Source organism: Lagenorhynchus albirostris, chromosome 4 (assembly GCF_949774975.1).
Source record: "Lagenorhynchus albirostris chromosome 4, mLagAlb1.1, whole genome shotgun sequence".
Lineage (NCBI taxonomy): Eukaryota > Metazoa > Chordata > Mammalia > Artiodactyla > Delphinidae > Lagenorhynchus > Lagenorhynchus albirostris.
In genome coordinates, this window is record NC_083098.1 from 77,270,758 (window position 1) to 77,290,862 (window position 20,105).

The window sequence follows — 20,105 nt, forward strand, 5'->3', positions numbered from 1 at the left end:
GGGAGCCGGTGGCAAGGCTGTGCTACGCGCGGCTGACGTCCGGGGCAACGGGTCGGTGCTCGGCTGGGGGTCGGCCGAAGGCCCCTGGCTGGCACTTAAGAAAGCGCAGCCCCCGAGGGTGAACCCAATCGCTGGGCCCCCGCGCCCGCAGGCGCCGCCCCCGCCGCCGAGTCCCCTCCTTTTAATCACCAGTAAGTGGTTCTGTTAGAGTGTAGCCAGGGGCGGAACAAAGACCTGACAAAGGACAAGAAGAAGAAAAAACTGTGCCTGGCTGCTGACCAAGTTCTCTGATGGGCTGTGCCTCTTTGATAATGAAATCTGGAAAGCCAGACATACAGAGAGAGAGAGAGAGAGAGAGAGAGAGAGAGAGAGAGAGAGGAGTTTGTCTATGGACGCACATACATCATACACACTGTTCAAAGAGCTTGCAACCGCTAGCATCCCGAGGGGTGCCTGACTTAATAGGAGCTGCCCTCTGGTAGTAAGACACAATATCTGGTTTTAACTTACAATTTTTAAATAAGATTTTTGTGTTCCAACTTAAAGTAAAAAGTAATAATATTGGTGGGGTTTGAGCCAGGTCTTGTGCATGTGTGTGTGCATTATTTCATTTGATTTTCTGACAGCAGAGCCGTGGGAGAGATACTGTTAGCTCGATTTTTCCACACCAGGAATCCAAGGCACAGGGAAATCTCAGCCTCATCAGCCAAACCCGGAAGCAGCTGGCTCAGTGTGCACCGCGAATATGGTATTAAAGCGTGCATTGAAGAGCTCTGCTAAGTACAGTCTCCGTGAAAAATATGTATTTGGGAAGTTATTGGCAGATGGGGAGAGGCTACTTCAGTGGCCATAGATTTATGAAGTGTTTTGAGTACAGCCCTGGCCTTAGGATTAAAGGACTGAAGAGAAATAAAGTTGTGAGATTCCCTGCTTCAGACAGCTTTATCCCCAAACAAATCAAATGCAGAGTTCTTGGAAATGTTGACTCAACAACTTTATGGGAGTCTCTAGATGCATCTACAAAGGAAAGGGACTTCTCTTCATACCAAGGAGGCAGAGCCATTGGAGAAGGCTGTGACCATAAAGTGATAGCCAATTATTGGGCTTCCCTGGTGGCGCAGTGGTTGAGAGTCCGCCTGCCGATGCAGGGGACATGGGTTCGTGCCCCGGTCCGGGAAGATCCCACAGGCCGCGGAGCGGCTAGGCCCATGAGCCATGGACGCTGAGCCTGTGCGTCCGGAGCCTGTGCTCCGCAACGGGAGAGGCCACAGCAGTGAGAGGCCCGCATACCGCAAAAAAAAAAAAAAAAAAAAAAAAAAAGTGATAGCCAGTTGATCTGTGAAAGCCAACAGTGGGAATTTCTAGGGTGAAGTCTTAGCCCATGGTTAGTCTGTGTGGAGCCTAGATCCTAGAGTGAATCCTTCCTCCTGGAAACTTGTCCCTACCCCCTTTTCTGACACCAGAGGAGACTGGGTGACTTCCATTTCCCAATGGTGGACTGAGCTCATGTGTTTATCTTCTCTCCTCCCCAAATCTCAGGAAAATGACAGAGAATATGAAAAATATGATTAAATTCACAGAATACTGCACTCAATCACAAATGAGTAATTTCTTTCTTCGCCATCAGACCATACATTCCATGAGGGCAGTGCTTCTGCAAGCATTTAAGAAAATAATATACCCTCATACTTCCCCAAAACAATAAACCCAAGAAAACAATGCATTAATATCTGTAGAGCTTTGAAGGAAGTGGGATGTGACCAAAAATATTCCAAGTTTTCATTTAGGCTTATGTGCAGATAAACAAAGAAACATGCTACCCAAATACTTTGGTTAAGTGAGTATATCCAGGGGAGACATGTGGACAGACAAGATAAGGAGGAGGACTGTGGAACCTTTACATTCTTTGAACCACAGGATGAGATAAGCCAAGAACACAAATGGCAGAGCATGAGCTGAAGCCCAACTCTGCAGACACCACTCCAATTTGCCCCCTCCTTGTGTTAATGATATTAAAATCCACAATCAAATTAAGTAAGCCATAGTTAGAGGCAGGCCAACTCATCCAACTAGCTCCTCTTGGGGTCTGGGGAGGGATATGGGAGGTGATTTGTGCAGTGGGTGAAGAGCAAAAATCAGAAAGTATTGGGCTTGGGTTGTAAATCAGCAGGATCATGCTCAACCTGCAGCCTTGAGGACTTCTTGGGGCCTGCACACCTGGTGTGATTGTTGTAAATAAAGCAGATGTTCTTGCCTCCCCTCTTCCTTCTGATCTCCTTCACTACTTAGGAGAAAAGCCCAGGATTAGAAAACAGAGCTAGTTCTCCAGATGAGGTGATTTTGGCAAGCTGGCATGGGTCACTTCTCTTTCTCAATTGCCTTACCTTTACTCTTGCTGCCACCAAGGAGAGTCTGGCCCACCCAGAAGGGAGAAAATACATAGAAGGGAGAGATGACAACATAGATGGAAAATATGCCATTTGGGGGAAAATAAATTTAGAGCCTTCTTGCACAGCGTACACCAAAATTAATTCCAGATGGATTAAAGAAATAATAATGATGGAACAAAATGCTGGAGAAAAATATTAGCTAGTATTTATCTCATCTTTGGATAGGGAAAATCTTCCCAAGCAAAAAAGTAACAGAAGAAATCATAATGGGAAGCTCAGTAGATACGGCTATATAAGAATTTTTACCTTTGGTGTTGTCAGAAGAGCATTTAAAAAACTAAAAGCAAATTATAAAATGAGAAAAATATTTGCAACGTATGTAAAACCAAGAGCTAGTATCATTAATTTATAAAACAGTTTTACAAATTAACAAGAACAAGCAATACAATAGGGAAAAAGGCAAATGATATGAGTAGACACACAAGATCACAAAAAGGAAAAACCAAAGAAATTAAATTGAAGCAACTATTGGATTGGCCAAAAAGTTTGTTCGGGTTTTCTGTAAGATGTTATGGAAAGCCCGAACGAACTTTTTGGCCAACCCTATAGATGCCATTTTTCCACTGTCAGAAAAAACTGACATAAATTATATTATGTTATGGTGGCAAGGATACTATCAACTGCATACCCTCTCATCCTGCTAGCGGTGTATACTTTCTAGAAGAAAACTTGGTGTTGATGAGAGTAGTCCTAAAAATGTACATCTCCTTTGATCCAGCAATTCTATTTCTAGGTGTTTATCCAAGAAAACAACAGTAGTCCTAAAAATGTGCATTTCCTTTGATCCAGCAATTCTATTTCTAGGTGTTTATCCAAGAAAACAATCAGGGAATTAAAAAAAAAAGAGAGCTACATTGGATGCTTACATACAGACAATCTACTAAGCTTTTAATCATGGATCATCTCACTCAATCTTCATAACAGGCTTAATGAGGTTAGAAATTTGCCAAGTCAAAAAAAAAAAAAAAAGGAGAGAGAGAAAGAAATTTGCCAAGCCACCCCCTAGTAGGGATAGAGCTAGGCTTTGAACTCAAGTTTTTGGATCCCAAAGTCTGTCCTCCTAAACCGAATATGATGTGGTTGAATAGGAATAACCTTAAAAAAAGTTACCATATGATCCGGCAATCCCATTCCTGGGCATATATCTGGAAAACATGAAAACTCTAATTCAAAAAGATACAAGTACTCCAGTGTTCTCTGCAGCACTATTTACAGTAGCCAAGATATGGAAGCAACCTAAATGTCCATCGACAGATGAATGGATAAAGAAGATGTGGTACATATATACAATGGAATATTACTCAGCCATTAAAAAGAATGAAATAATGTCATTTGCAGCAACATGGATAGACCTAGAGGTTATCATACTAAGTGAAGTAAGTCAGACGGAAAAAGACAAATATTATATGGTATCACTTATATGTGGAATCTTAAAAAATGATACAAATGAATTTATTTACAAAACAGAAATAGAGTCACAGACATAGAAAACAAACTTATGGTTGCCAAAGGGGGAAATGGGTGGAGGAGGGATAAATTAGGAATTTGGGATTAACAGGCGTACACTACTATATATAAAATAGGTAAACAACAAGGACTTACTGTATAGCACAGGGAACTGTATTCAATATCTTGAAATAAACTATAATGGAAAAGAATGTGAAAAAGAAGATATATGGATATATAGATATAGATATAACTGAATCACTTTGCTGTACACCTGAAACATTGTAAATCAACTATACTTCGATTAAAAAAATTAATAAATACAAATGTACTAATACAAAAGACTGCTATGCAGATGCTAAGAATCGTGTTTACAACCAGAGTTCCTAATCTGGTCCAGGATGAATATGTGACCCTCCTGAAATAATGTATCAACTTCTCTATATACGTACATTTTTTTTCCTGAAAGGTGAGTTCATGACTTTTCTCAGAGGGTCCAAGACCCATTTTGAGGAATATTTAATGACAAGGGAGGAATTCCTTGTTGACATAATCTTAAGTGATAAAGCAATTTAAAAAGCTATAAACACATATTAACATACACTTATATTCTAGTAAGTATATTAAATATATGTAAACTTAGAGGGAATTTCTCCAGTGTATATTATATCTGAGTGGTAGTATTAAAAGTGATTTTTATTTTCTTCTTTGTGTTTTACTGTGTTTTCCAAATTCCTCTGTAAATATATTTTATAATCAGAAAAATGTAAACGTTATTTTTTAAAGCTTAAAATCTAGAGGAAAAATACATTCCACAAGTATCAAAGGGCAAATCATGTAATCAATCCATAGGCCATAGGTTGATAGAGAAAAATAGGCAAAAGATACAATTTACAATAGACAAATTACATTCTATTTATTAAATAGGAAAAGTTTTACCTCGCTAGTATTTAAATAAACATAAACTATGAAACTTCAAAAAAAGTCAAATAGTGTCTCAAAGTAACAACATTTAATGGTGGAAATGCAATAGAAGCACAGCTTTGACGGTAGGGGTTATTCGACACAACTTCTGGGGAAAGCAATTTGATAATACAGTTCTGATGGACATTTTTTTTTTAATTAGGATTATTTCAAGTAAGGTGCCAGAAACACTGACTCAAATTGGTTTAAGCCAAAAAGGGAATTTAGTGACTCACAAGAATGAAAAAATCTCCTGGTGTGGCTGGCTCCCAGGTTATAGTGAGGACTGGGTCTCTGTCCATTTCTCAGCTCTGCTTTCCACTGTCATCTTCATTTTTATGTTCCCTTTCTCCCTAGGGGGCTGAACAAATCCAGAAATATCCACCAGCTCAGAACCAACCATGGAATGAGAATGCTTACTTCCCAATAATTTTCATAAAAGTCCTGGGATAGGGCTTCCCTGGTGGCGCAGTGGTTGAGAGTCCGCCTGCTGATGCAGGGGACATGGGTTCGTGCCCCCGTCCGGGAAGATCCCACATGCCGTGGAGCGGCTGGGCCCGTGAGCCATGCCGCTGAACCTGCATGTCCGGAGCCTGTGCTCTGCAACGGGAGAGGCCACAACAGTGAGAGGCCTGCGTACCACAAAAAAAAAAAAAAAAAAAAAAAGTCCTGGGATAAATTTGACCCATGCAGGGGAACTGTGCCTATCCTTGAAAAAGTTGTTATAGCCACAAGATGGAATGCTCTCCCTTGAACTTGGGGGTAGTCTCATTCCCACTCAAGACACGTGTACTCAGATTTGGGCCAGGGATTCCCCAACAGAATATTGGGTGCTGTTAACAGACAGAGGAAAAATGGATTTTGGACAGGCAGAAACATTAGATGCTCACTCTGCTGACTTAGAGAAATCATCTGAATTGCAGACAATCTATGCAGGAAGCTAAAATAAGACTGTGGCAACAGAAAAAAAGTTAGAAAAACCTAAATATTCAGCAATATGCAATTGGTTGAGTATATTATGCTTTATTCATATAATAGAAGAGTATACACTATTAAAAAGCTTAAAAATCTGATAGGAAGAAAGTAAATTATATAACAGAATGTACGTACAGTTTGGCCCCAATTTCTTTAAAAATATTTATGTATTTGCATTCAAAAAGATTGGGCCAATGTATTCAAAATATATTGGATGATGGATGATTTTTGCATTCTTATACTTGCTTTATCTCTACTCTCAGCACCACCCTCTCAAAGAAACTGAAATTGTCAAACAAGTAGATTGAGTATATAGTAATTTATTGTGTTTTAAGTAATAAAACACGTAGGTTTTCTAAATTCCTTGAAGCAACTTGAATTGCAATAACATTTGGCCACTTTTGTTGAAAGGAAGCGGGAAGATTTTCTTTTAATAGAAGCTGTCAAATGGGAGAGTTGATAGGAATATTCCTCTCAGCTTGTTTGTACCTAAAAGCAACATGGCCTGGTGATTACGCCTGATTTATATAATTAAGCCTATTTTACAGATAAATGTCAATTTCTAACAGTGTTAATCATACTTCATAACTAGCTAATGACAGATATAACCAGGGACTATCTTCTGTGTCCAAAATGCATTCCATACTTAAAATGCTGGCCTGCATTAAAGGTTTCCCCACTCTCCCAAAGCAGAGCTTCCTATGAAACCTTTGATAAACCAAAATGGCATAAAGCAAAGAAGCACTTACCTTAGGACACATCTTGCTAATGGTTGTACGAAGTCAATGGAGAGAAAGCACTGATGCTGACACCGTTCAAAGCTCTGGCGGCCTGATGCTGAGATGCTGAGTGTCATTCCCCGGGAAGGAGCTGGCGGGGCCACTCTCGCTGCTTGGGGCACGCACTGCCTCTGTAATGGCTGCTGCAAAACCCACGCTATTTTCACTTTTCTCTTCTCCTGAGAGTGAAAATCCTCTCTGGATTTCTTTTGGTTAGCGAAAACAAGTACTACTGATAGGTAGGGCTTTCGTAAAAGTGAAGTGGTGTAAAGTGAACTTTGGAAAAGTGGGGGATACCCGTACTACATTTATGTAACCAGCATGAAAATCTGAATATTTTAAGCCTGGATTGTCACTCCTGGTGCGTGTAGGCACGTTGAAACCTGCTGAGGAATGTCTGGGTGGCCTGGTGCACCAGGCGGGCAGAGGTCATATTTATGGAAGCCTTACTGATAGAGTTGCCAGATGTAGCAAATAAAAATATAGGCTGCCCAGTGACATTTGAATATCAGATAAACAATAAAGTTTTTGGTATAAAGATGTCCCAAATATTTCATCAGGCAACCTTACCTGGAGAAAGAGGATGATTAGAAAACTGAAACGGAGCGGTGGTCTCTGGGGGCTAAGAGCTCCACGTGGTTAGGAAGCAACCTCCAAATCGCAGGGAACAAAGGGGAGGTGCTAGTCTCAGGCTAGGGGTGCTGCCTGGGGATTGATGAAGAGGAGACAGCGAGGCCCCTCCTCCTCCCCTGAGGAACTTGGCCTGGTTCCAGGTGGAGAGAAGCACTGCAGTTTCCAATTAAACATGTTCTGTAGCTGAATTCCAGCCTCATAGAGCGGGAGGAAGCCATTGACATACACAAACACTATAGCAGGCAGTAGTCTGGGAATGAAGTGCATATTAATTAGACGCTAACAGAGTGGCTCTAAAGAGGGCCAGGAAGCCATGAAGGAGGCCCCCGTGAGGACCAGAGGAGGGAGGTGGACTCCAAGATGTCAAAGTGGAGGAAGGTGTTTGTAGACACTCAACCCTTATGACACATAGTCACTCCAGTGTAGTGGATCCCAATTGTTTTGCTCCCCAGTGCTCCTCCCCTCTTCTCCTGGAAGGTAGACCCTCCTTTGCGGGGAAATTGCACGTCCAACACTCTTGTCATAAAGTCCAAATGGAAGCCACTGCCTTCCTAAAGGACCCCACCTCTGAGTTGTCAGGGACTGGTTGAGGGATGGGCCCCCAGATGCATCTTAATAGTTTGGAGCAATCCTAGGCAGGGGGTAGGTTTTATGTTTTTTGAGGTTTTGTTTGTTTGCGGTACGCGGGCCTCTCACTGTTGCGGCCTCTCCCATTGCGGAGCACAGGCTCCGGACGCGCAGGCTCAGCGGCCATGGCTCACGGGCCCAGTCGTTCCGCGGCATGTGGGATCTTCCCGGACCAGGGCACGAACCCCTGTCTTCCGCATCGGCAGGCGGACTCTCAACCACTGCGCCACCAGGGAAGCCCAGGGGGTAGGTTTTAATGTCAGCTTGTGAGGAGAAATTCATTACAGTTAAAATTGTCCTTGAAAATCCTTTAAACACCCATAACAGTCTACTTTTTTTCATGAAGGCTGCAGTGACATGTCCCCCCAGTTTTGGAACAGATGGCTGTTTCTTCAGCTGACTACCAGATGAAGTAGCCGGCTTGCATTTCAGGGTCAGGTTATATGAAATGACCCTCTGGGCCTTTGCTCCAGGTTCTCAGGCCATGACAAGCACTGGGACCTCGGGCACAGCAGATTCTCTTCTCCAGGCTCACATCCACTGTACTCAGTGGCCGGCAGTGTCACCCACACACAACCACCCCCTCTCTCTTATTTTCCCCCCATTTAACTCTCAGACTTGAATTTGTAAATGTTAAAGTGTGTATATAATGTGACTCCAGGAACCAACCTCTTAACTTTAGTGACTGGTCCAGAAGGTGGAAATTGATCCAACTCAGGTCAATTAGGGTCCTTCCCTATGATTTTTTTTTTTTTTTAATGAAAGTCACAGGGGAAAGCCCTTTCTTCACATGTTAAGAAGTTGGGAAGTTGTGAATCCAGAAACTGATACTAACCATGGCTCCATTTTGTAAAACCACCCAGCTTGGGAGAATAAAGCCAAAAATAAAATCCTAAATAAAGCAGATGAGAGGTGAAGAGAGAAAACGCAGGCAGCACCGGGTCCCTGTTCTGGTCCTTCCCAACAACACTCCTCACCTTCCTGGTTATGTGAGCTGATCCGTCTTCCTTCAGCTACATTGTTTGAGGCTTTGATTCCTTGTGTCCTCCCATGACTTTTTCCAGCCCATCCTGCTGGCTCTGGTAACATGTCAGATCTCATCCAATAGTCATCTTTGTAAAAATACTATCTCATCTGCTCTGCTCTCCAATCACATGATTCAATGCACACTTCCTAGTCCCTACAGAAGGCATCAATTGAGATTTGATTTAATCCAGGTCCTCCTCCTTTGCATGTTATCTCAAAGTCTGTACCAGAGGGGCCCTCAGTATTCTACTCACCTCCTCAGTGATTTAATAATAGGGGTTTGCGTTACAGGAGAAGATTGTTTAGACTGTTTTCTTTTTCTTTTCTCTGCTAATCTTCCATTCTTTAACCAGTCCCATCCTTGTTTTCACCTATTCTTTAACTTTCCTATCACTGTCAACTAACCTGAAAGGTGAGAAGTCTGTTGCTTTCTTGAAGTTCTAATATTTCAACGTGTTTTTGATACATAGAAGACTTTCCTGGGGACTTCACATAGCAGTCTTTGTACGGCATAAAGGCTTGTATCAGGAGGCATTTTTCATCTGATAAACTGAAAAGAAATAAACAGTATCTTACAGAGCTCTAGCAGGAATATTAAACTGAGAATTTATTTGATCTAAACATGAAAAACTCCAGTGATATTTTTAAAAGCTCCCAATGGAAAGATTACCTCTTGTTAACCAGACAACACAATAAATAGCAAAAGTGAAATTTAAGTTTTATTAAAATTAGACACCACTAATTAGTTTGAATTTGGTTTAAAAATTTTTTTTCCAGCACTCCATAAAAAATTAACATTTTTGAATTTAGAAAGTGTTATTTTGAAACATTCTTTAAAGCTGGATTTCTCTTGGAATAAAAAGCATCTTGCCCCTTACGCAAGAAGCAAATCATGAAAACCACCTCTTACTCATTTAACCTTGGTAAGTAGTGATATGTGCTGGTGGAATAACAGTGAAGGCTGGTTTCTCTTTCCTAAGAAAAGACTGAGGTCTGTTAATAATTTTATATTTCATACGTTCTTTTCTTACTCTCAATATTGAATCAGTCTTGCCATCCAATAGATCTGAGAATTAGTACCCCTGGATGCTGCTTTACAGTATGCCGTTACTATCCATTGCCCTACTTTGTCTAGAATATTGACTGGGGGAGAGTAGATAAGGTCACTGCTTCCCCCACACCACGTCTGCAAACTCATGCTGAGAGGACGTATGGGGCTGCAGATGAGGGGATTAAAAATTGGTACTAGTATTTTTATTGTACTTGTTTTGACTCTCTCCTAACTGATCAAATATAAGTGACTTTTCAAAAAATCTGATATTTTGGAATATATATGACACATATATGTATATATGTGTGTGTGTGTATGTATATATATATATACGCATATGCGTTCTTCTATTACTCTAGACCCTTTAGAATTGTCTATAATTAGTAGACATGGATTCTGAAAATTTCAAATTTACAAATTACAAATTTGTAATATTGTATTTTTAAAAATTATTTATTTATTTTTGGCTGCGTTGGTTCTTCGTTGCTGCACGTGGGCTTTCTCTAGTTGCGGTGAGTGGGGGCTACTCTTCCTTGCAGTGCGTGGGCTTCTCATTGCGGTGGCTTCTCTTGTTGCAGAGCAGGGCTCTATGTGTGCAGGCTTCAGTAGTTGTGGCACGTGGGCTCAGTAGTTGTGGCTCACAGGCTCAGTAGTTGTGGCTCACAGGCTCTAGAGCGCAGGCTCAGTAGTTGTGGTGTATGGGCTTAGTTGTTCTGCGGCATGTGGGATCTTCCCAGACCAGGGATTGAACCCGTGTCCCCTGCATTGGCAGGTGGATTCTTAACCATTGCGTCACCAGGGAAGCCCCTGTAATATTATATTATAACAACTCAATTCAACAACTGTGTATTAATCTCCCAACAATTTTTTTTTTTTTTTTTTTTTTTTTGCGGTATGTGGGCCTCTCACTGTTGTGGCCTCTCCCATTGCGGAGCACAGGCTCCGGACACACAGGCTCGGCAACCATGGCTCACGGGCCCAGCCGCTCCGCTGCATGTGGTATCTTCCCGGACCGGGGCACGAACCCATGTCCCCTGCATCGGCAGGAGGACTCTCAACCACTGCGCCACCAGGGAAGCCCCTCCCAACAATTTTTGAGACAGTAGGATGATAGAGGTGGATATATGATCTGTTTCATATTCTCAAGGACCTTGCTGCTCCATCTATGTATACAGCTAACTGTAATGCAAAGCATATTGTGATGAACTGTATATATTCAAGTTCAAATAGAGATGGTGCTGATAAACTCTGGCTGTGGAGTAGCCAACGAGTGCTTAGACTTTCAATCTGTGAAGGAAGGGAAGGACATTCCAGAGAAGAAGAGCTTGAACCAAAGTCATGGGTACATTACTTCCTCAGAGGAACAGAGATTGTATACAAAGTGGCAAGGACAGGAAACAAGATGTGGAAAGGTGGGTAGTAAAGTATCTAAGACCTTTATTGCCATGTAAAGATCTTGAACTTTATTCTGTGGAGAGCAGTAAGCCAGCTAAGTTTTCTATGCAGGGAAATGACATATCCAGATTCAAGACTCAGAAAGACAATTCCAGAAGCTTAGGGTAAATGAACAGGAACAGGCATAAAGAACAGTGAGAGAGTCAAGCTAGGAGGCTATTATGATAATGCCAATGGAAAATAATGGCAGCTTATCCTGGAAAATAAGCATGGAAATTGAGAAAAGATACAATTGTGGTGAAGGAGAGAGATGACTTAAAGCAAAATTAGGTTTTAATTTGGAAGACTGGGTGGATGGTAATAACATTAACTGAGCTACAGAACACAGGCAAAGTATTCAATAGCAAGTTTGAGACTCGGGTTTTAAATACGTTGGGTATAGGAATGTTTGGATCATCCAGTTGGAGTCTAATACGCAAATGGACTTCGGGTCTGAAGTCTAAGACAGAGAACTGGGAACAGATGTAAATTAGCAGTCAGACTTATAGCAATTGTCGCACCTACCTCCACTTTCTGATAATATGATTGATTTGGCTAGCTGAAAATCTTTCTTTTACAAAAAACATCCAGATACTCTGCATAAAAGATAACAAACATCCTTTTAAAGGCACAGATAAGTCCACAACAGAGTAATGGAAAACCTCCATGTACATCTAACGGGCATTCCAGAAGGACTTGTGGAGGCTGGAGATGGGGGCAGAAGAAGTAATATTTCAAAATGTAATAGTTAAAGATTTTCTAGACTTGAAAAAAGACATGATTCCAGGCTCAAGAAGCATAATGAGTCCTGAAAAGGGTAAATAGAAATAAATCCATACCTAGACACATCATAGCAAAAATGAAAACAAGAGAGAGAATATCTTAATTACATAACTTTCGGCTTTACTTTTCTCATTTTTAGATAAGATTAAGCTGGATAATATGTAAAATCATTCATTTAGCGGATATCTGGGTGAACATCTGGTACTAGGGATGTAAAAGTGAGGGAGAGATGGGCTTCTCTAGTGGTGCAGTGGTTAAGAATCTGCCTGCCAATGCAGGGGACACGAGCTCGAGCCCTGGGTACAGGAAGATCCCACATGCCGCGGAGCAACTAAGCCCGTGCACCACAACTACTGAGCCTGTGTTGCACAGCTACTGAAGCCTGTGCACCTAGAGCCTGTGCTCTGCAACAAGAGAAGCCACCGCAATGAGAAGCCCACGCACCGCAAGGAAGAGTAACCCCCGCTCGCCACAACTAGAGAAAGCCCGAGTGCAGCAACGAAGACCCAATGCAGCCAAAAATAAATAAATAAATTTATAAAATTAAAAAAAAAAAGTGAGGGACACAGCTTCTGTAAAAACAGTGCTTTCTCTCCACCACACACTTCTATTTTTGTACTCCGTCTATATTCTTCTTCAGCCTATCTTGTGTGTCCCTTGTCACCTCCTTAAATGTTGCTGTTCCTAGGATTCAGTCAGGGGCTCTTTTTTCCTCTCACTCCTCGCATTCTTAGATGACTTCATTCATTCACCTGCCTTTAGCCCTGAACTGTAGAGACTGACTCTCAAATCTCTACTTCTAGCCCCAACTCTCCTCTGAGCCCCAGACCCATCACAGATACTGCAAACATGGCATAAAGCAGAATTCATTCTCTCCAGCCCAGTCCTCTCTTCTTGACCTCAGTTAACGGCACTGCCGTCATCAGTCTCTCACCTTTATGCATGCGTTTCCGTAGCCAGAAATACATCTACTCGTTTTCTTCATCTGGTAATAGCCAGTTCATCCCTCAAAATTCACTTCAAACCTCACTTCCTCTGTGAGGCCCTGTAACGTGATTTTCGTCTGCCTGTGAGTAGAGTACCATCTTCTTTGGTTCCCCAGGTTACCATCATGGCCGCCCCCACCCGTAATGTGTTTTTGAAGTCTACTTTCTCCAGTAGACACAGGTCTGTAGCATCAGGAGCTAAGCTAGTGCTGTTTTGTGTCCTGAGCAATGCCTTTGTGTGGTTCCCATCTTGAAAGAGGCCCACTTTGAATAGAGCTGAATGAATGGGCTGTGGGTTAATGAACGGATGTGTCTTATCCAACCAAGACAGAGGGAATCAAGAGTGTGGCTTTACTGTAATACCGTCATCTTGTGACCACACTCACTTTGGTTAAATTGGCTGTGATCTGCAGTCTGGTGTGAAAATGGAAATACGCGCAGAGCACACTAGTGGGTTTCCAGGCTGTCTGATTTCCGCAGCAGGGTGTTGCCAATCATTGTCATAAAGCTGTCACAACAGCTCTGCTCCAGATGACCTGATGTGAAACTGTCTGGGCTGTGGGCTGGAATATTAAATGATGTTGTGTTTCTGCAGCTAGCTGAGCGCTTGAGTCACAGCTGCAGTAAAAATGTTTTAACAAAATTAAAATCTCTGGGGGGGAGGGGAAAACAGAGAATAAACAAGGTTGCGCAGAATGCTGAGATGGAGCCAGGCAGGGGAGGGAGACATTGGTATTGCCTAATTTCTATATTTAGTTATAGTAGGAAAGTAGAGGTTGAGACTGAGAGGTCTACATCTGTGATTTAAAACAGTCTAAAATTTGCTCCCCATTGAATTGAAAAAAAAAAAAGACAAGAATTTTCTAGAAAATACATATACTAAATCAAAAGGGGCCACGGGGCAAAGAAATAAAAGCTATCCCCTGCCAGAACAAATTGAAACAGATCAATTGCCTCTTGTCACTTCCTATTTGCAAACTAATGAATTACTGTTTAAAAAGCCTGGCTCTGTGTACTGCTAGGTTTAGCACAAAGACAGAAATTTCTGATGTGCAGCTCACGCATATGGAAAATGCTTGGGATGATAAATTGGTGCTGCTTCTTTAGGGAATCAACATAAATAATTCTTGTTCATAAAGAAAAACTAGAACTTGAAAAATCTTTATGGTAAGTTAGAGCCCTGAGGAGCATGTTCTATTTTATTTTTACTCAAAGGAGTATGTCTAAGTGTCACCTTGAACAATGGAAAGAAAATGGGATCTAAAATACAAGGTAGCTTTCTTTGGTTTGCTCCATTTAAAAAGGAAGAAATACCCCAATGTTCATAGCAGCACTATTTACAATTGCCAAGACATGGAAGCAACCTAAGTGTCCATCGACAGATGAATGGATAAAGAAGATATGACATATATGTTGATACAATGGAATATTACTCAGCTATAAAAAATGAAATAATGCCATTTGCAGCAACATGAATGGACATAGAGATTATCATACTAAGTGAAGCAAGTCAGACAGAGAAAGACAAATGTCATATTATATCACTTATATGTGGAATCTAAAAAAAATGATACAAGTGAACTTATTTACAAAATGGAAATAGACTCACAGACATAGAAAACAAATGTATGGTTACCAAAGGGGAAAGTGGGGGAGGGAGGGATATATTAGGAGTTTGGGATTAAAATATACACACTACTATATATAAAATAGACATCCAACAAGGACCTACTGTATAGCACAGGGAACTATGTTCAATATCCTGTAATAAACCATAATGGAAAACAATATGAAAAAGAATATATATCCGAATCACTTTGCTGTGCACCTGAAACTAACACAACATTGTAAATCAACTATACTTCAAGTAAAGAAAAAAAAAAGAAAGGAAGAAATATGTAACTTGTTGTCCCACTGCTTTCCAGGCCCTGAGAGTACGAAGGTGAGTTAGCTGAGATCTCTGCAACTCACAGACAAATGTAAAAGGATGAGATAGGGCCCAACGGAGGCTATCAAAGACCAGCAAAGAGCGCAAAGGTAGGAAGAACCGCTGAGGGAACTGCGGGTGGGGGCGGCAGGTTAGAAGACAGAGCCTGAACCCCCCCTCCCACCCCCCAACACACACACAAAACACAATTCAACTAAAGCAGCTGCACCTTTATCTTATTATTGTAGGTCTTTCAGCAACATTTTGTTTCAATAAGATATTCCACTGCTATGAAAAAAAACTTGTTTGCAAAAATGGATAAATGATGGGAGAGACTGGAGGCAGATAAATCTAATAGGAGATAATTGTAATAGTCTGGGTGAGAATAATAAAACTGGTTCAGCCAAATCTAGTTGAATGGATGAATTAAACCTCATAAACCAATATGAATCACATTGCCTAGATATAAGGTCTTTCCATGATCTATGTAATAGGAAACCATGCCTCTAATTTATTTTGGCATGAGATGGGGTACAAATGAATAAATAAAATAAATGAGAATAGCACTTCTCAAACTTTTGTGTAGAGACATCACCTGGAGATCTTGTTAAAGTACAGATTCTGATTCCCAGAGTCTGGGGTGGGACCTGAGATCCTCCATTTCCAACAAGTTCCTAGGAGATATGTCCTCCAAGGACCATAATTTGAGTAGCAAAGTATCAGGGAATCTACAGAGAATTCCCAGTCCAATGAAAGAGCAGGGGCTTTGAAATCAGAGATGTTGGACTTAAGTCCAGGATTCACCACTTACAAATTACAGCTCACCTCTGAGTCTAAATCCTCATCTAATGATGGTACCAGACTAGCTGGTGAGCTGTTGCGAGGATTAAGAAAGACAATACACATAAGCTATTAGCACAATGCCTAGCTCATAGCGAACATTTAGTAACCGGTAACTATTACTATTATTTTCTAAAAGCCAATTTTATAAAAGAGTGATCCACGAATCCCCTTTGCCAGAATCACTGGTGGTGCTGGGTTAAGATGTGGACACCTGGACCCCACATCCAATCTAATGAATCGGAACCTCTGAGGGAGGACTGGCCGGCATTTTTAACAAATCCCTTTGCACACCAAAGCTGAAGGATCACTGCTGGAAGCTACATGCATGTGTGGCCAGACTTGATCAGACCACTTCCAAATAACATTTATTTAGCACGCAGGGTAGAGCTTGGCTTATACCATGACCTGGCTTCCTGGAGTAGGTGAAAGGTGAAAGGCGGTGTGGTCACTGGGCCACAGAGATTACAACGTTCTTAGAATTGAAGGAGGAATCTATGCTCTGCTTCCCTGTGTTCCTTGTCTGGTAAAAAGCTCATGTCCCAGGATAAAAAGTGTCCTCTCCAGCCTCCTTCCCCCCCTTCCCCACTTTCACGCAAGGTTTCTCATGAAGATAAGTTAGGAACTGCATCTTTGCAGACCAATTCTGGGCAAAGCTGACCCTGGACTGAATATCAAAGTCGGTCCAAGTTATTTCTGAGGCCTTTCCACTTTGCCTTTTTTCCCCTTTCTCAGGCCTACCCTCTCTTCTCACCCCCTGGTGCCATGTGCTACCTTGTTTTTCTCCCTCAAGGTGTTCTCCCTCATTTACAGTCTCATCCTCCTTCTTACCTAGCACACACACTACTTCGGTAGAGGTGTAGGGATAAGCAGGTGGGAAGGTGTGCATCCTTTAGAAGAAGTGGGTAGGCTGAACCAAAGTCCCACCTCGAAGGATCCAACCTAACTCCATGACTAGAGGGACCAAAGCTGGTACAAGCTACAGGCAAAGTCAGGATTGTACTTAGGAAACAAGGTTAAATCTGCTCTAACACATGATTAAATGACCAGTGAGGTCCCCAGAATTACAGAGTATAACTTAGATGACTTTAGCCTAGAAAGAAGCAGATATTACTAGTTGTCCACCATAGCCACAGAAAAATCTCAAAAGTGGTCCAAAAGAAGATCTTTTCTTCCCCCTTTGCTAAATTCATTTTACTTTTTCATTTAAAAATTGTTTGGAGGGCTTCCCTGGTGGTGCAGTGGTTGGGAGTCCGCCTGCCGATGCAGGGGACACGGGTTCGTGCCCCGGTCCGAGAAGATCCCACATGCCGCGGAGTGGCTGGGCCCGTGAGCCATGGCCGCTGAGCCTGCGCTTCCGGAGCCTGTGCTCCGCAGCGGGAGAGGCCACAACAGTGAGAGGCCCGCGTACCGCAAAAACAAAAACAAAAACAAAAACTGTATGGAAAATTTTCAAAATTACTTAAAAGTAGAGAGCCTAGCACAGTGCACCTTCATGTCCCCAGGAGCAATTATCAGGATTTTTGTCAATCCTTTTTTTCCCTGGAATAATTTGAAGCAAATATAAAAAAGACCACATCATTTTGTCCACAAGTATTTCTTAGGTCAATACACTGTAAAAGATGCCTCTATTTGACATTTCTGTCCTCAAGAAGATCCATTTTTGATCAAATAAACTTTTCAATGAACCTGTTAGGGCCAATTATTCATTTTCTAAAATCTCTTGCACCCATCCATATTAGGCTAGGTAGTCAACAAGTTATCTGGGGCATTGTTCTAGGCTCTGGGGATGCTACTGCATAGATTGCACTTATGTGTTTATTTTTTAAACACATGAATAAGTTGATTTTAGTTGATCATAGAATCATACACTAGTAAATACTACTAGGAAGAGAAAACAGGATACGATGACTGGACATGCGGGTGGGGTGGCATTCAAGTTGAGATCTCTATAAGGGGAAGGTTGTAGCCATGTAAACATCCAGGGGAAGAGCATTCTCAACAGAACGACAGTAACGCAAAGACCTTGAGATGAGAACAAGCTTGGCATGTTTCAGGGACAGAATGAAGGCACCCGATATGTGTTTGCATTAAATATGTGGATGTCTAATATCTCCTGAAAAATGTGACTGGAGCCTCATGAGAATCTGAACTGTGGCATTAACACATTATTAATTGCTTTTCTTTTAATTCAATGAGTACTAATTACCCCTCGGGTGGCAGGCTCTATGCTAGACACAGATGATAAGAGGTGCGTTTGGAAGTGTTTTCCCTGAGTAGCTCATAACTGGTGGTGAAGACAGATACGTGAGCACACAGATAAAGCAACCTTCCAAGTGAGTTACAGCCCTGGAGTGGGAGTGTCACAAGGGTCCATGGAAGCTCAGAGGAAGGTCTACTCCTCCAGGAGAATGTAGGAAGCTCTTACATAAGAAGTGACCTGTGAATTGAACCTGTAAAGATGAATAGGATTTAAAAAGATGAATTGTTCCCAGCAATACTGTGGAATAAATATCCTAAAAAGCCCTCTAGTTACAAAATACCAGAACTGTTGAATTAAATACAATAACTATCCTTTGAAAATCAGGAACGTAGAATGGTGAACCAGTGCTGAAGTCCTTGCTTTATTGAAGGCATTTGCTGAAACTAGGAACCCAGAGCCCTTGGGTAAGGCTGGGTGGGGGCTTCTGGGGAACAGGACACAGGAGACAGGAACTGGAAGTGAGACACCCACATAAAGTCAGGAACCTGAAGGGTCACACCCTCCTCACAAAGGTAGGAGAGAAAACTCTCTGCCCCTTAACAAAGGCAAAGCATGAAAAAATGTAACTTGTTTGTCTCAGTCCCGGTGCTGGGAAAGGAAAAAAAAGGAAAAGATAGGTCTCCTGAGAGAAGTAGTAACCAGAATCAGTCCCCTCACTCAGACTGGGGTTTGATTACATTACTAACTCAATATACACCCCAGAATCCCCAAAGGCTCAAGAATGGGCAGTACCACATACTTCACGAAGATGGCATGAAGGATGGGCTAAAATTGGGACTGTTTGAGAAGCAGTTAGTTAGGTCCACCCTGAAAATCTGTGCATTTCTCTCTATGTACATTATATCTCAATAAAGTTTTTTTCAGAAAAGAAGAAAAGGAGGAAGAGTAGGATGAGGAGAAAGAGGAGAAGGAGGAAGAGGAAGAGGAAGAGTTAAATGTCCAGATCTATTCCCTGGTTTAGGTCTCTAGACAACCTCCCCTAGACTACAGCTTTCCTCTCTGGAGAGGGCAAAAGACTGTCTGTAGAGGGGAACATCAGGCATAGTTGAGGGTACAAATACAATGAGCAAAAACAATAGGTGAGCATGTGTACTACCCTAGTCTTCTTTCCTCCACTTGGTTCCCAGAACTTGGCAGCTACAGTCAAAAGATAAGGACCCTGCAGTCTCCCTAATAAAATGGCCCAGCCAGGTTACCCTAAAGGGAAGGCAAATCCCACCCTGTGCTCAGAGCTTCCAATCAGCTTTTTAGTCTTTCTCTCTTAAGCACAAGCAGACAACCAAAGATTACTAGACATCTAAAGAAAACCTTCACTGTGGAAGATAGAGGTCCACTCAAGCAAGAAAGCAAACAAACAAGCAGCATACAAAAACAGAAACCAGGGTTTCCCTGGTGGCGCAGTGGTTGAGAGTCCGCCTGCCGATGCAGGGGACACGGGTTTGTGCCCTGGTCCGGGAGGATCCCGCGTGCCATGGGGCGGTTAGGCCCGTGAGCCATGGCCGCTGAGCCTGTGCGTCCGGAGCCTGTGCTCCGCAACGGGAGAGGCCACAACAGTGACAGGCCTGCGTACCGCAAAAAAAAAAAAAAAAAAAATAGAAACCAACCAGAGGAAATAAAACTTTTTAAATTTGAAAAAGATCCTTACAGACATGGGTATTGCAATCACAAAATAAGAACAGGATGCTATAAAAAGGAACATTTAGAAGGAAAAAAAGAAGAGGTCTTAAAATTTTAAAATATGAAAGCAGAAATGAAACACTCAATAGCAGAGTTGGAACATAATGTTGAATTTTTCTACAAAAGTAAAGTAAAATGACAGAGGCAGAACATAGGAGAAAAAGATTACAAAAATTAGTGTCTTTGTCAGTTTGGGCTGCTATAATAGAGTAGCATACTCTGAGAGGCCTGTGAACAATAGAAAT